The sequence below is a fragment of the Mesoplodon densirostris genome, chromosome 20 (genome assembly GCF_025265405.1).
Source record: "Mesoplodon densirostris isolate mMesDen1 chromosome 20, mMesDen1 primary haplotype, whole genome shotgun sequence".
NCBI lineage: Eukaryota > Metazoa > Chordata > Mammalia > Artiodactyla > Ziphiidae > Mesoplodon > Mesoplodon densirostris.
Window position 1 is genome coordinate 10,762,471 of NC_082680.1, and position 17,503 is coordinate 10,779,973.

At 49.4% G+C, this 17,503-nt stretch overlaps 1 protein-coding gene across 1 annotated transcript in view; it reads right to left on the minus strand.

Moving 5' to 3' along the window:
• DLGAP2 (DLG associated protein 2) overlaps window positions 1–16,246 on the minus strand; it is a 150,062-nt gene extending 133,816 nt beyond the window's left edge. Inside the window, exon 1 of the mRNA XM_060085799.1 lies at window positions 16,189–16,246. The gene's annotated coding sequence lies outside the window, so the exon portion shown is untranslated. The remainder of the gene's footprint in view (window positions 1–16,188) is intronic.
• Between the last annotated feature and the right edge of the window lie 1,257 nt (window positions 16,247–17,503).

Sequence of the window (17,503 nt, forward strand, 5' to 3'; positions counted from 1 at the left end):
GATTTGGTAAGAGGGGAAACTGGGGGGGGTTGATATATGGGAACTCTGTATTTTCTGCTCAACTTTTCTGTACACCTAAAACTGCTCAAAATAATAAAGTCTATGAATTGAAAACGAACAAAACAGAACCTCCCAAGCGACAACACATGTTTATCTTAGATTGCGGGGTTCAGAAATCTGAACTAGATTCTAGTGGGCGAAAGTTCGGACAACAGCAGGGCTGGGTCCTCCCGGGGCGGGGGCTGGGGGAAGGGGGCTCCTCGGGGAACTGGCTTCTTGCTTTCTCTCCAGCTCTAAGCACCCCCCCAACGACGTGGGCTGGGCCTCCTCCATCTTCACAGCCGCGGTGAGTCCGTCTCACTCGGCTCTCTTCTCCTGTCCCCTGAGGATGCCGGCGGCTGCACTGGGCACAGGGGGTCCTGCATGGTGCGCAGCCTGGGGCCCAGGATGGTGTTGGCCGTGCAGAAGCCCCCTTCCTCCCATGAGACCCAGCCTGAGCAGGTGGAGACGCCCCAGGGCGACTCATCGTCCCTCCACAGAACGAAACCACGACTTAGAACACGCACGTCACAGGCAGGGCGAGGTGGGGATGGGTCAAAACCGTGGGGTCTGGATCTCAAGTCCAGTTCAGCCCCTCCCCAGCGCTGCCTGAGTGACCTCCACCATGCCTGGCCAGGAAAGCAGTGGGAAGACCACGGGCCCTGGTGCAAGAACTCATCTTATGAAGTATTTGGGCATCAGCCAGCACTGTGAAGCATATATGCACAGACATATAGTTAACGTGTGTGTGTGCGTGTGTATGTACATACATAGGATTAAAACATAATTAATACAGTTGATTTTTTCAGTGGCCGAAGAAGGTGACTAGAATAGAAATATCTCACATTGGCCTGGCTTGATTCTCAGAACCCTACAGAATTTACATATTACTATCACAGTGTTTGGAAACTAAAAAAGTTAAAGCTCAAAGATTCAATAACTTACTTAAATCCACAGTAAATAGCAAAAGGAGAAATAAAAATTTTTATCTGACTCCACACCGTCCTGGCCCAAACCATCTAGAGGTCATTTCCTAGCTGATCAGCAGTTTGACAAGTAACTTGATTCTGAGACTCAATTTCTTTATTGGAAAACTGGATCCTCACAACAGCTTTGCCGTGAGCTCCAATGTTATGTAATTGTCAGCTAGCTCTCTTCCACATACCTTACGTCCACATCACCCAGACATGTAGTATGTATTTGCTTTCTCCCTTTATAACGTGCATTTAAAAGGCCGTTTTTAACTTCGACTTGGTCTGCCACAGCCAGAGATTAGACAGTTTGAAGCCAAAGCAAACAAAACCCCACAATAGCTAATAGGCTCTGTCCCGGTAAACGATGGAGCAGACAGATCTCATTACGACCGGAATGCAATTTGGGTGCAGCAGCCAGTCCAGCTGGGGCAGGGCAGCAACAAACTCGATTTTGTGCCTGAGTCCCGTGGACAAGTCACCCAACCCGGGAAGGGAATGCTCAGTATTCTGGACGGATCTGTGGGCGGCTCCAAATCAGCACCGTCTGACACACACCAGACTCTGTAATCGAGCGGGGCCATCAGTTTTAATCACTCCTAAATGTTTCTACTGATGTCATTTCAACAAAACAGTCTGCAGATCTGCCTTGAGTGGAATTCAGTTAGGGAGTCGCTGTGAACCCGGGCGTTCCTTCTGGCAATTTCCCAGTTGCGAAGCCCACGCCCCCGGACGCTTACTTGGGGCAAAGCCCCCTAATTCCCCACCCATATTCCATCACTAGCCGGGGCCGTATTACAACGTGAGGCCTTGTTTTTGAAAAAGAAACACGGATTTGTGGCTCCTGATGCAACGAGTACGTGGGTACTGACTTCTCGGGTTTTCATGGAACCAAAAATCCAAGCGTGACAGCAAAGAGAGGCTTGCAAAGGCCACCTCCCAACCCGACGAGGACAGTCATGTCCAGAGACGGTGCATCCCTTCTTCTAGCAGGCGCGGCTGCCTCGGGATGGAGGGTCCCCCAGCAGGACGTTTACGCAGAGAAGCGTTCCTTAGCCCTTTGCTAGGAGGAGCAACTCTTCCCCTTTCCTGGAGGTGGTCCAGGCAGTGCTGTCAGTCGTGTACACGCTGGGGAGAGACGCAGTGGGGACGGGTGTGGAAGTAGGGGGGAAAGGGGGCGTGTGCACCGGGGGTAGGGGATGGGGTGTGGGCCCCTCTACTGTGGCCTCTGCGCTCACCCTGCGGGTCCTGTCTTTCTCCCATTGCTGCAGGTCTGACTGCTCCAAATAGGTCCCGGACCCCGCAGATGTCTGGCTTCTCCCTGGTCAGGAGGCGGGGGCTTTGGGGGCTGATGTGGTCCTGAGGGTGGAGGCCTCACAAATGGGATCAGAGCCCTGATAAAAGGGACCCCCGAGAGCCCCCAGCCCTTCCCCCATGTGAGGACACAGCACGAAGACGCCGTCTGTGAACCAGGAGAGGCCTCAGCAGACGCCAAATCTGCGAGCACCTTGACCTTGGACGTCCAGCCTCCAGAACTGGGAGAAGCGAATGTCAGTCGTCTAAGGGGCCTGGCCGACGGTGTCCTGCTGCGGAAGTCCAGAGGACTGAGACTGCCGCCCCCCTTCCTCCATGTGGCTGCCAGAATCCACCCCCAGGCCTCAAGCACGGTTCTTCCAGAGACAAAACCAGACACAACTTTCACGGCGCCGGCACCTTCCGTGCGCAGGAAGCCTATCCAACTGCTGGTTGGTCCAACCTCAAGTGGCCGCCTTGGCCGCCGCCCGCTCAGCCCGGCCTCACCTGCGTGGCACTGGGATGGGGTGAGTGCAGAGTGCTGGTGCTCGGGCCCCGCGGGTGCCGGGGCGTGCTGGCCCGTGGAAACGCTTTCTGGTGGTGGCGGTCCTCACCCTCGCCCTAATGAAGCCAGAAATCTGGACGATGAAGGAAAAGCGCCCCTTCCGTTTGCTGTTTGTTTGCTCACTTGGTTTAAAGAACATCACGTGGGCCCCACAGAATACGTGCAAGGGGCCCTCTGGGGGCTCGCAGGGGCCGCTGTCACTTCCAGACGCGCGTCTGCCCTGTGCTCAGGGTGAAACACACGCCACCGACCCCTGCAGCACATTCCCTTCAGCGCCCACATGACATGCGCCCCCCTCCGGGGCCTTGGGGGCTTCCCTCACAGAGCCCCCGGCAATCGCGGCTGACGCTGCTCCGCACGCCGGGCGCGGCGGCTTCCCCACACCTGCAGCCGCTCCCCCTGGCCCTGGCACACGTGTGTGCGTGAACGTGATCCTGTGTCTGTGTGCATGTGTGCACAGTCTGCATGTACATGCATACTGTGCACGTATGTGCAAGTGGTCGTGTGTGCTTCTGTGTGCATGTATGTGTGCACATACATGCACATGCATGCATGCACGTGTCTCTAAGCACATGTGTGTGCATGCGTATATGTGCACACACGTGTGCATGTACGTGTGTATGTATGTGGGCACATGAGTGTGTGTGTGTGTGCACTGCCCGCCATGCTGTCTCTCTCTCTGGGGAAGGGACAAAGACCTGGTCTCTCCCTTTCCTCCCTGGTGGCCACCCGTGCAAGTCTCTCATGCTGGGACCTTCTTCCTATGAAATGGAAGGACGACACCTGAGCCGGGCAGACGTTCACGCCCAACGTGGGTTCAGCCGCCATCCGTACACACGATAATCCTCTACGACTTCTGCCCTAAGTGTCCAGCTAGATCCCCTCGTCCCACCCCGATGTGTCACTGTCCCCACATGATCCAGACTCTGTGTCATCCGTGTGTAGTCCTCGCCCCTGTCCCTCCTCGGGCCCTCCCCCAGCTCTTCTCCATCACCTGATTCCCAGGCTGCAGCGCCAGTGCCCACATCTGGGGTAGTGCACCTTCTCCCACCCCCGTATCATGAGAGGGGAGTCACACCAGCCACGGGGGGGCAGCGGGGATGGGGGAAAGGACAAATAAACCAGTCCTACAAGTGAAGTGCTTTAAGCAGAGCCTGGAACTCCAGACCGGCCCGTTCAGTGTAGACCCAGGTGCCACCCAGGTTCCCCAGACCCACACGTCTACCATTTACTCAAACGTGAGTGCTCTTGTCATGAATCCCTGCTGCATCCTCCTACCCAGCATAAATTGTTTTCACTCTTCTCTTGATACAGTTGCAACCACACTAAATTTTATAACATTTCATCGAATTTTAAAAATGGAGTTTCAAATGCACTTGCAGATTCTGTGCATTGAGTAATAGAAAGCAGAAAACAGGGCTTCCCTGGTGGCGTAGTGGTTAAGAATCCGCCTGCCAATGCAGGGGACACGGGTTCAAGCCCTGGTCTGGGAAGATCCCACATGCCCCGGAGCAACTAAGCCCTTGCGCCAGAACTACTGAGCCTCTGCTCTAGAGCCTGTAAGTCACAACTACTGAGCCCACGTGCCACAACTACTGAAGCCCGTGAACCTAGAGCCCATGCTCCACAACAAGAGAAGCCAGCTCACCACAACGAAGAGTAGCCCCCGCTCGCCACAACTAGAGAAAGCTCGCGCACAGCAACAAAGACCCAACGCAGCCAAATATAAATAAGTAAATTCATATATATAAAAATAGCAGAAAACATGTACATGAAATTTAAAAATCCCTGGGCTGCTTGGAATTAGCCTCACTTTGTAGGGTGTACGTGGCCTTCTGGGAAGATTGGTGTAAGCAAAAAAATGAGGGTTGAATTTAAAATCGGGCAGGGAGAGAACATCTTGTACTGGACAGAGAACCTTATTTCTGACTAATTATGGACACTTGCGCCCCCTCCGATTCCACTTCCTCCCCGCTCACTGTCTAATTCGGCACCAGCCCCACGTCTCCCGCTGCCCGCTCAGCAAGGCCCACAGGATGCCTGCGTAGCCCTTCTCTGCAGGGAGATACCCAAATGTGCTTGGTGAAAGCAAATCTAACACCCTGCATGGCCTAAAAGAATGAAAGAATCTGAGAGACTATGTGGAGTTATTTGCATCTTTGGTTCAACATCTAAACAGCATTTTGTACGCAGCGGGGTTTCAATAAACCCTTGACTGGGATGCTCGCTGGCTGGACCTCTGAGCTCTGCAGAGTTAGATGCTGTGCTGTTTATCACGATGCGAGCATGGGAGGGCACTGGGAGACGGGGGCCCTGACCTCTCGGCGTGGGTTCTGTAACTTCCCCTGGTTCTACGATTATTTACTAAAGAGTGCCTTCCAGTTTTGAGGACTGGAGTGTAACCAGGAGCTTTTGCTGCGGAAGGCGGTAGCTCCCAGGCCTTGCTGCAGATGAGGTGGGGAAGCAGTGCCATCATTTTGGGGTTCGGGAACTGTCTCGTCTGTCTCCAGCCTGTATCTGTGTCTTGGAGGTGGGTGTACACTGGGTTACGAGAGGCTGGTGCGTACACAGATAGCTGGTGTCGGTGACACCTAATGTCCCTGTGACAATACTATGCCTTTCTTCCTCTCTCCCTCTTCCTATTGCCGTTGGGCTGGAGGATACAGGGACTGCATCTTTGTAATAACGCTGCACAGGCTGGGGCCTGGGGCCACGTGGACGCTCCTGTTCCCTCCTCTACGCCGCCCCTGAGATGCCAACGCATACAGTTGGAACAGCACAGTTGCATGCTCACCTCCCAGGCCAGAGCCAGGGTCACTGGGAAGCCAGATTAGAAACTTGGATGTTGACTCTTCTTTAGAAAATGTTAGTAACATACACACAATTTGTCTAATGAGTCTTCAGATGAATGAGTAAAAGATACTAGAGCTTCCTGGTCTCCTCTTCACGGCCATGGCAGTGAGCTGGTGGGCATGGGTATTTGCAATCAACTGGTTTGCAGAATTTTCAGCAAGGAGATTGCTTGACAAGACCGATCGCTACGTCGTTTGTTTTTAATTATTATTAACTTTGGGTGTGGCTGCTTGGTTTGCTGTGAGTTTTGGCTTCACTTAAGAGTATGTGGTGAGGCACGTGGGGGAACCCGAGGGTTTGGGGCTGTAATTTTCTAAAACTAGAGGCTAAAGTATATCAATGCATTAAGGCTCAAGGAAGAATTCCCATACACCCACGGACAGAGCAAATTCCCTTTAACCTCCATCCCTAACCTCTGGTAAGTTAATGACAATTTGCAGGAAGAGTGATGTTCTGTTTAGGAAACTGTGTGAAATAAACAACTTTGATTATATTGTCAGGGTAAGTATAATACAATTCCTGGGTTATTTTTAGTCTACAGGGCATTGTTACAGTTAAAATTTGTGTGTATTAGGTCATATTCCTGTCCTATAATGTAACTAAGTGCCTGCTTTCTGCGATTTGCACATGGAGTTCCACGGCAGTCTCTCCACCCAGGGCCCTCCCGCTGCAGCTGGGAGCTGCGGGGTGCGGGTGAGTGGGCCCCCAGCCTTCACCCTGCGGCCTGGGTAACACAGAGCAGGTGCAAGGGGCACTGATGCAAGGAGCCTTCTGCAACACTGTTAGTTCAAGTTTAATGTTAATTACAGCTAGCATTTATTTGAATCAAATCTGTGATTTGGGCGAGCTAAAACTGACACAAAATATGCATGCTCTTTATTTCATTTTGATAAGACGAAGCATAATGTTTCCCTTTTAAATTACTAAACAGACTTTGGGGTTCAAATTTGTCCATGTGGCACATTGTCATAGACCATATAGCCGTCATCCCAAGGAAGACCCTCATCTGTGGAAACACTTTTCAGCTCCGTTTTGTGGTGAAAATGGGGATGCTTGTATATAACAAAGGTTTTCTGCTGAATTAAGTCATGGCCTGGTGAGCAATTTCTGGTCGAGAAGCTGGAACAAATACAGACATGCATCCAATTCCTGAATCCAACCGGTCAAGCAGATAAACATATACAGTCACGTATACCTGTTGGTTCTCTGTTTATTCTGGGTGCAACTTATTATCAGCTACATAACAATTCAATTTCAGGTGTCAAATACAATAAACTAGATACACTGGACCAGATATAGGATATTTTGGTTTCCTGCAAAAGGAAGATCCGAGGGGTAGAAAGATGCCACCCTGGTTTAGCTCAGAGCCAGAGCAGCTGCTGATTCATCAGTGACCCTGTTCAATCACTGACCTCTGTGGGCTTCAGGCCCCGCACAGGTACACTGAGGATGCTGTAGGGTTCAACTCACTGGGCTGGGTGCCCAGCGGGAGCAGGGAGCACTGCAGGGTCCTCAGAGACACCCAAGTCGCCTTCCCGTTCTTCTCCCATTTGGTCCCTTGCATTGCCAAGGGCCATCTCACTTTGATGCCAACCATAAACATGGAATATTGGTAAAATTTCTCAAAAGCCCAGGGCATCTGCGACCTTTCATTTTTCACAAACTACAGAGTTCCTCTAGAAGCCCAACAGTGGGTCAGATTAATTCTGCTCTCTTCCCTGCCAGCTGACCATTCATTTCCTATATCCTGGATGCCAGACTTCACAGGCACTAACACCGAAAAAGATCAGCACGCCGCCCCGTTTGTACCTAATTCTGCATCCACTCGACAAGACAAGCACATCTCCGGATGGCTTCTGACTCACGTTTGAATGCACGTGTGCTTGTGCGCCTCCTGCAGTTGAAGCGGCAAACCCTTACACGCACACCAATCTTCAGAATCAAAGAGCAGTCTTGGAATCCGTGTTTTCAGCTTCTGCAATCTGCATACAAATTTAGTAGCCATGGACATCGTGTTCTAGACCAACACTGAGGAAACCGGACATCCGGGAGCTGGCGCCCATCTTCCCAGATAGGATCTCCGCCTACGCATCCCTCACCCTTTCACGCTTGGATGAGTGAAGGCAGGCGGGTAACAGCAGAGTGGTCATGACGATCACAAGGGTGACAGTAAAGGTGATGAAAGCTAACGTGCATCAAATGCTAATAAAGCTTGCTAAGGTCTTCTACTTTGGGGTTTAATCATCCTAATAATCCTAGGAGGTAGGAAAGTCCCCTTACGGCTTCCCCTTTATTTGTAATAAACAAGGAATCAAAGGCACAGTAAAATTAGGTGGATGTGAGGTTCCCAGGTGCAGGATTAGGTGGACGCGAGGGCTTCGGGGCTGCCTCGGGGCTTCCGTCCAAGCCACACGGCGGGATCCCTCTCATCTCCCGCCCGGTTCTACAGGGCGCAACTCTGCCAGCAGCTGCCCGCCCACGTCCATCGCGCCCCACACACGAGATGCCTTGTACACTGGCACCTAATCCACACACACACACACCCACCCCTGATGTTTCCTTCAGCGATACCTGCCCTACTATGTGTGACGCGCTTTGATATTTTCTACTCTATACATTCCACACTTTCCTGTTCTTTTTTTATTTAAAAAATTGCTGGTAGCGACCCAGTAACTTGAATTCACGACCCACTGAATGGATTGCAGCCCACAGTCTTACAATCGGTGTCATGTAAATATAAACATGAGAGATAGGAAACGAAATGAAAATTGCACGCTGACTCAGCAAACGGCCCATTGAGCGGACGGTCTCTTCTCTGATTAGATGGCTCATCCATCACCCTCCTCCCTTCCTGTCGGGATCTGCCTCCACCCAAGACCATGTCACCCAGCGCAAAGGCCATCGCTTACTTGTCGTAGAAGTTGACGGCTTGAGACGCTATTGCAGCAGAAGTGTCATTTCAGGAGGAATGGCTTTGAAAGGTGAAATGAAGACTTCCCGTGTTACTCAAATGTGCGTGGGTGTGCGTGTGTATACAAAGACAAAAGCACGTGTGGAAATACTTGCTTCCTTTAAGACAGACGGATTTCTGTAGGAACGGACCAGAGAGCGGGTGTGTTGCAGACTCAAGAGCATCTGGGCAGAATCAGGAGGTGGGGCTGAGGAGACGCCCCCTGAGTCTGGCTGGGTCTCCAGCAGCAAGAAGCACGTGGCAGCTCGGGTGTCCTTATCCTCGGCCACTAGACAAGCCCAGCATCCTCACCAGGTCCCTGGCACCTTTTCTGACCTCACATCACTGTACCCCTGTGACATCTACACACTGTCCTCTAGACCCAAGTCCAACCTCTACTGAGTTATTAAGCTCTGAGTCCAATGTGATTCTATTTTGCCATAATCCCATACTGAAATGCTGATTTTATCAATAGGTACATAAAAAGATGCTCAAGACAATTAATCACCAGGAAAATGCAAATTAAAACCGCAATGAGATATCATCCCACACCTGTCAGAATGGCTGTCATCAAAAAGACTAGAAATAAGTGTTGGTGAGAACGTGGAGAAAAGGGAACCCTGTGCACTGCTGGTGGGACTGTAAATTGGTGCAGCCGCTATGGAAAACAGTATGGAGGTTCCTTAAAACACTAAAAATAGACCTACCACATGATCCAGCAATTCTACTCCTGGGTACTTATCCAAAGGAAATGAAAACACTAATTTGAAAAGACACATGCACCCCAATGTTCACTGTGGCACTATTTACAATAGCCAGGACATGGAAGCAACATAAGTGTCCATCGACAGAAGAATGGATAAAGAAGATGTAGTACATATATATACAATGGAATAGTACTCAGCCATAAAAAAGAATGAAATCTTGCCCTCTGTGACAACATGAATGGACCTAAAGGATATTGTGCTAAGTAAAAATAAGTCAGACAGAGAAAGACTGTTACTAAATGATCTCACATAAGTGGAATCTAAAAAATACAACAAATGAACAAAAAACAAATGAACAAATATAACAAAACAGAAACAGAGTTATAGATACAGAGAACAAACAGGTGGTGGAGGGGAGGGGAGACGGGAGGAGAGAAATAGGTGCGGGAGATTAAAGGGACAGACTGCCAGTTACACGACAAATGAACCTACAGTGTGGCGAACACGGTCACTAATAATGTCGTATCCTTGCATGGTGAGAGAGGGGGTCAAAAGGTACAAACTTCCAGTTACAAGATGACTAAGAACTAGGGATATGATGCACAACATGATAAACAGAAGCAACACTGCTGTGTGTGACACAGGAATGTTGTTAACAGTAAATCCTAAAAGTTCTCATCACAAGGAAAAATACTTTTTCTATTTCTTCTCTTTTGTATCTATATGGGATGATGCATGTTCACTAAACTTATTGGGGTCATCACTTCACGATGTATGTAGGTCACATCATTATGCTGTACACCTCAACTTATAGAGTGGTGTGTGTTAATTATATCTCAATAAAACTGGAAGGAAATAAACTTGATGTACAGTTTGCAAAAAAAACAAAAGCCTTATTTTACTCAGAATGAATTCATCTAGCTACTTTTTTTTTTTTTTTTTTTTTTGCAGTACGCGGGCCTCTCACTGCTGTGGCCTCTCCCGTTGTGGAGCACAGGCTCCAGACGCGCAGGCCCAGCGGCCATGGCTCACAGGCCCAGCCGCTCCGCGGCATGTGGGATCCTCCCGGACTGGGGCACGAACCCACGTCCCCTGCATTGGCAGGCGGACTCTCAACCACTGCGCCACCAGGGAAGCCCCCATCTAGCTACTTTTTGATTAGTATTGATCCTTTGTGGTTTAAAAAAAAAATGATTTCAAAGCCAAAATGTAATCTCGGGAGTTAAGTCTCTCTTTGTTTTCTGCATTATTTTTTACTGAAATCCCCCAATTTTCATGCTGTTCAGGGGAGGGTCTGGAAGCACAGTTCTCTGTGAGGGTTGCTCTGTCCAAGGGCACGTGTGGCCGTGTTTGCCTGGGGTTTGGGGGATACTCAGAGCAGCCTCCTGGATGGAAAGCAGCCTCCAGGTTTGCAGGACTGGGGCTGAGAAACCCCGGTCCGGAGCTGACTGAATGGGATACAGCTGGTGGGCTGCACCGTGAGAGTCCCTCTCCCGCCCTCTCCTGAGCTTCTCCTCCCCCTGAGGCCCGTCTGTCCCCTCCCTGTGGGCCTGGTGATTCCACTGGTTGGACCACTGATGCATCCCCGGTAGCCCTGGGTCGGGCTCACAGCCCCGCACGTTCCATACAAGCCTGTTTCTCTCCATCTGCAGAAGCCAGAGGGTGGGACAGCGTCTGACTCCTGATCATCAAGTATTTACACACCAGGCACCTTGTCTGGTCCCGCCGCTCCAGACCGTCACCCTGTGACCTTTCAGAAGCCCTGGTGGGAGGGGCCTTGGAACAGCCCCCCATCACCCCGTACCTTCCAGGAGGAGCCCTGCCCAGGCCAGCATCTGGGTCCATCACTAGAGCACGGTTTTTCAGAATGCATCCTTAAGGTCCCGAGTTCACACGCTGCCCTGATGGACACGCTGAATAGAGTTCAGGGGCGACCCCGCACCCATGCGGCCCTCCCTGCCTGCCCCCAGCCCCTTGGAAAGGTGCGGGTCCTGACGCGTGGCCCCCTCGGTGCTCAGATGTTTGGCAGCAGGAATGGCCTTACATCTCCTCTGTGTGTGGAAACCTGCTCGTCCCTGGGACCCCAACCGAAGCCGCCCTGCTCACCAGGCTCTCTGGGTCCCTAGTCTGCAGCAATTTGATTTTGGTCGCAGTATAGAGAGTACTGTCAGTTCCTCTCTAACTGCACTGAATTTCTTCTCTCTTATACACACAGTGGTGATGCACTTGGTTTTTTCTAACTCCTCAGCGTGTGGAGGCCACTGGGTCAGGGAGCTAGCCGGTCATGCACGTGGGCGCATCCTTCACGGCAGAAAACACTCAGTAACTGTTGTTTGAGTGAAATCTGCTATAGACTGAATGTCTGCGTTCCCCCAAAATTCATGTGTTGACTCCCAACTGCCAAAGTAATGGTGTCAGGGGGGCCGTTGGGAGGTGAGAGGTCATGAGGGGTGGGGCCCCCAGGATGGGATTAGTGTCCTTCTAACAGAGACCCCACAGGGCCCCAGCCCTTCCTCCACGTGAGGACACAGGGAAAAGACGCCGCCTGTGAGCCAGGAAGCGGGTCCTCAGCAGATGCCGAATCTGCCAGCACCCTGATCTCAGACCTCCAGCCTCCAGAACTGGGAGAAGTAAATGTCTGCTGTTTATAAGCCCCCAGTCTGTGGCATTTTTTTCTTTCACAGTAGCCCAAATGTAGTAAGACAAAGCCACACATGCACTGATGCAGGCGTGAATGCATCAAATAAAGATGTACTGTGTGAGGAAGGGAACCAACACGGGAGAAGGTACCGTAATTCATTCGGCAGCAGCCAGGCTTGGAAACTGTGCAAGCTAAACACTGATATTTAGCATAAAAGCTAGGCAGTGCACTCCAAAAATCTAGATGAAAAATCCCAATCTCCTAAATTCTATAGACACGTGTTAGTAGCTTTAAAACTGATTTTGATTTGTTTGTACAAAGTTTTAACATTAAATTGTCAAATAAAATACATCTTTTGGACTGTCCCCTTGATTGGCTGGCATGTGACCTTCCCTCCTCTGCAGCACGTGACAGGGACTCGACGTCACACGCTGGGAGGAGCGTCCCCCGAGGGGTGTTGGGATCCCTAAGGGGCAGTGGGTAGGAGGGGGCTGCACGTCCTGAGGGGTCTCCGCTGTGGAGGAGGGAGGATGGAGGGATGCAGTAAATAGATACATTGTTACTGTCCAGACAGAACCTTGGCAAGGCACCGTGTCCACTATGTCTAGAAACTTCTAGAAATTTCTCTGAAGGAAATAAGTGTGGACGCCCCTCAAGTTATAGAGTTACACATCTATACGTACGTGTAGGGGTGTTAATAAAAGGACACAAAAATAAATGTCTAAAAGGGGAGTTCTTTTCAAATGAGTTACGTATTATAATTACTTTGAGACATTCATGCAGTTAGAAGGTGTGCAGACGTCAAACAACGCCATCTAACATCCTTTATATAAAAATATTTTCACAACATGTGCCTGTCCTGAAGAAGGCTTTAAGTATTGGCAGGTAGTATTTTATATTCAGGTATTTAAAAAATTACATAGTGTGTCCGTTTTCTCCACGCTGTCTCATATAATATCTGCCTAATATTCTTTAATTGATCACTTCATTTTGTCTGCTTTTCTTCATTTCAGTTTGCAATTGACTTGCCAGTGCAAAATTTGGTTCAACAGAACAGTCCTCATAAATGCTTATAAATTATCAACTCTTTCCAACTGACTTAAATTTAACATTCGTGGGCATGAAGAAAACCCATTATTAGCGATCACACCTCCTATAAATGAGCCAATGTCACAAAAATTACTGGTAGGGCAATTTAATTTCAGTGTGTCTGAGGGCCTTCCCTCAAAATGCTTCTCCTGGAAAAAGTGGGTTTTCTCTTCCACTGTTGTCATTTTGAATGTGCTGCATTAATCCACTCTTATCACTGACTTTAATTTCATAGAAACCTTCTTTATCTTCCTCCGTTCCACAGCCATTTTCCTCATCATAAAATTACTCTTCATACATTACACCCTATGAGCTTCAGAGAATGTCTGTGCCCTAAAATGGAACTGTTAATGGCAAGGGCATGGGGTGTGATAGTCACTTCTAAAAAGATGACTTTACTCATGTGTCTGTCACTAAAGAAGATTTTAGGGGTTTCAGTACATGTCACTCACCCTTCCTTGGAGTTTTTAGATACAGAGGCCAGTTGAAAAAAAAAAAAAAGAAAAGAAAAGATTGGTATTTTGAACGGGACCAGAGGCAAATGCTCCTGCACTGTTTTATGCCTTTAGCCTCTACCAGGCTGCAAAACGTCCCTCCATGCTCTGTAAATGACAGTGACTCATTTCACTGCAAGAGCATTAACATCATTATAAAGCATTTTTAATTTTAATGTGGGACGGTAGAATCAGAGACTCGGAGGAGATGTTGAAAACCTGTCCAGTTTCACCCTCTCGATTCAGAGATAAGGAAACTGGAAAACGCAGTTTGGAAAATAACATGTCTAAAATTATGGTGCTTGTCCCCACCTAGTTATTATAATAACACTGGGAACATAACTCGTACCTTCTCTCCTTCTCTCCGCCCCTCCTCCCCCACCCTCCTTCCTTCCTTCCTTTTCTTTTTTTAAAACCTTCCTATAAATTATCCTTTCACACACTTTACATCAGCATCCCTGACCTGAGGTGCGAGCTGGAATCACGTAGGGAACTTTTCTAGATAATAAGCCCACCAGGGACCAGTATTTAAATGCACCCCCAGGTGACAGTGACCCACGACAGGCAGGTTGACCCTCATGTTCCAGCGAAGGGGCTGCTCAAGATCCTTGGACCCCAGTGCGAATGCGCCTGGCAGGGGCACCTCGGTGCTAAGCCCACCGGCCGGTCCACTGGCTACTTGGCTCCATCCTGCCTTGCCCGACAGCTGATGTAGGGCTTCCCCTTCCCACCAGAACCCACCCCTGCCCACTCACCACCACAAGTGGGAAACTGGGCAACATTTCGAGAATTCTTTTGTAGCCAACGTCACCAAATCCTCCTGTCAGTTTCTTCCCAAGTCCTTTAAAACCTGACTGTTCTCATTATAACCACCAACCATCACCTCATGTCCACACTGCAGGAACGGCTCACTAAGTACTTTCTGTCCCTAAACATTCTGGTGGCTTCTAAAAATTTTTTTAAATAGAATTACCATAGGGCAAAGCAATTCCACCTCTAGGTATCCCCCTCAAGAATGAAAGCCAGGCCCTCGGCGCCCTCGGGCTGTGCCAGCCCAGGTGAGACAACCCCCCGAGTGCCACGTGCTGTCCAGAGGTGGACGGCAGCCTCTGAGTCAGCCTCAGGTTCCTGCTGCCACGGAGGTGGAAACGTGGCCTGAGGATGCATAGGTCTTATGTTTTGGCAGGTCCCCCTCGCTCTAAAAGCCTGTCACAGAAAAGAACTGGTGCCATAGACACAACTGTGATGCTGAAAAGTCTTAGACCCAGTACAAATGCAGGTGAGCAATTGTCAAAGTCTCATGAAACAGAAGTCAAATGAGTCATCCATTCATTTGGAAGCTTCACAGAGTGAAACAAAAAATAACGCATGCTTATTCCAATGAGAGAGCCAGTATTCCTTCTAAATAAAGAGTAAAAATAATTTTATCGCCTATTTCCAAGTAGAGAAAGGCCTGGTTAGACTGGCTAGTTAGAAATAAATTTCTAACTCAATCATAGTGGATAATATACTGTGACTTTTTTAGGACTATACCTGGTTTCATAATTTTACATTGAAAAGCAAACTTTTTTTGGTTCTAATTTCCTTTAAAAGAAAGCGCAGCTTTACACAAAAGGACTCCTGTGATTTTCAATATTATTCTTTGAGCCAGTCAAATGAGCAACAGATTCACTGGCTAAAGATCAGATATAAATTAAGAAAAATTCTAATTTAAATAGAAATCAAGCTTATGATCCATAAGACAACCTCTGCGCGGTCACAGCAGATGGCCATCAGAAGCTGAGAAGGCAGCTGGAAGTCTTTGAGGCTGGCGAATAACCATGTTAAGTGCAGGGCCAGGAACCCAGAGCCGCAGAGAGGGTGTCTTTTCTCAGTTACATTCCATGTGGATTCCATTCAGCTGTCAGATGCTGAATTTATCCAGCACTCCCCATTTCTAAAGGAGCATCTGCCCCGTTTCATGTAAGCCCAACTCCCTGTCAAATGGAGATGGCCAAATCCAGCTCCAGCTTCACTGTGTCAGTGGCAGCACACAGATGAAACTTCCACGTGATTTCAATGAGCGCCGGGGAAGACAGAATGTGAGAGTAACTCAGAGTTCCCTTGGAAGAAAGCATAGAGTTGCACTCAGCACCCAAGCCACGTGGAGCTGGGCCTGCCTGGAGAAATCAGCTGTTCTATGTCAAGGAACAGAGTTACCTGAGAAAAATGCTTTTCTCTCCCTTAGATTGACTTAGGGTTTAGTGACAAAGGAGGGAAGGAGAGACGTGTCGTTCTACATGTGCGGACAGGTCTCAATTATGTTAATGCACCTTTACTAATTAATAATATTAATTATGTAAATAACTGCCTTAATGATTAATCTGTGATGATCTGGAGCAATTTGTTCTCATCTAGATCTTCCATAATGCTTACAAACCGCTATTTAAAAAAATTTCACTCTATCTTACTTAGTTCTCATTAGGACCCGCTAAAGTCAAATGTATACTTAAAACATTTTGCGGAGAGGGTCACCAGTGTTAGACATGCATGTCCCCCCCTCCCGGAACGCCCGTCTGCTCGGTGCAGCACTGGTGTGTACTCTACCTAGATCCTCCTCGGCCGGCCCCGGAAAGCTGATGCCCGGCTGGACCAGGTCCCCGGCCTCTTCCTCTGCAAAGAGAGAAACAAAGTCACTTTTCAGTATGTTGCTGGTGTGCCCCGCGTAATCACAACACATCCCCTACACGTCCCCACGACGCTCAGGCATGAGCCATGCTTTCCGGCTTACGCCACTGCTCGGAGCTGGCGTTTGGGGCCAAAGCCCAGGAACCACCACCTTTTCTGACCACAGTCCTGCGGTTGCAGGTGCACGTTTGCCCCACGGAGGTGCCGACTTAGGTCGCCGTGCCAGGGATTCCCAGCTGCTCCTTGGTTTCCTGCAGACTTTGTAGACTTTGTCTGCATGTGAACTGGATTCTGTAAACTTGGCCGCACGATTGTTTCCCGGCTGGTGAGTCCCCTGTGAGCCCTACACGGTCCTGAGGAGGACTCCTCTGACGTCTGGAAAGTCTTTTACTACCTGAGGCCTCATCTGGCAAAATTCGAAGCCTGCAGTTACCATTCTCATCTTAATACTCGTTAACCTTAGGTCAATTGTGTCCACATCTCATTTCCTTCTGTTGAGAACAGGTCACCGGCATTGATTTTCAATTGCTGTGTCTGTGATTAGTGCAGAAGCAGACACGGCATTCTTAGAGGGACACATCGTGCGGCTGCACAAGGTCTCGGGGGTCATCTCGCTCTGGCCCTCCCTACCCAGATGAGGCAACAAAGCCAAAGAGACAAAAGGCCTGGGCTCTTTGTCCGGCTGGCCCTGGGGAGCTGGACACAGACGCATCAGTGGCCTTCCGTCCTGGGCTCCGCTCGGCGAACCAGGCGCCTTGGTCTGCTGGCTGCTCTGGGCCCCATGAGTGCTGCCAGGCAGCTTAGACCTGCTGATGCCCAGGGACTGTCTGCCCCGCAATGCGCGGAGAGCGGTGGGGGGCAGACAGCAGGTCTCCATACAGAGACAGGGAGTTTCAGAGAAGCTTCATATATGTGCCATCATTTGGGTGTGTAGTCCGTAAATATCATTCTAAATATAATTACATAGTCAGACATGCGTTCACGCAGGCTTCCAACATTCGCGAATAAGCTTTGGGCAAATGTTCTAGTATGACATCCTTCTAGCAAAACTAAATACAGTTACCATGTTATAGTCACGGGGGGCTTCGTTTTAGGACATTGTGGTCAGCCCACTGACATTTTCACCATCTTCAAGTCAGCAAATAGACACCTTCCACTTTCAGTAAGTTTACAGGACGTTAAGAAAGAAAGGTAGGGTTATTTGTAGTAAGGTGGGTGGACCTAGAATCTGTCA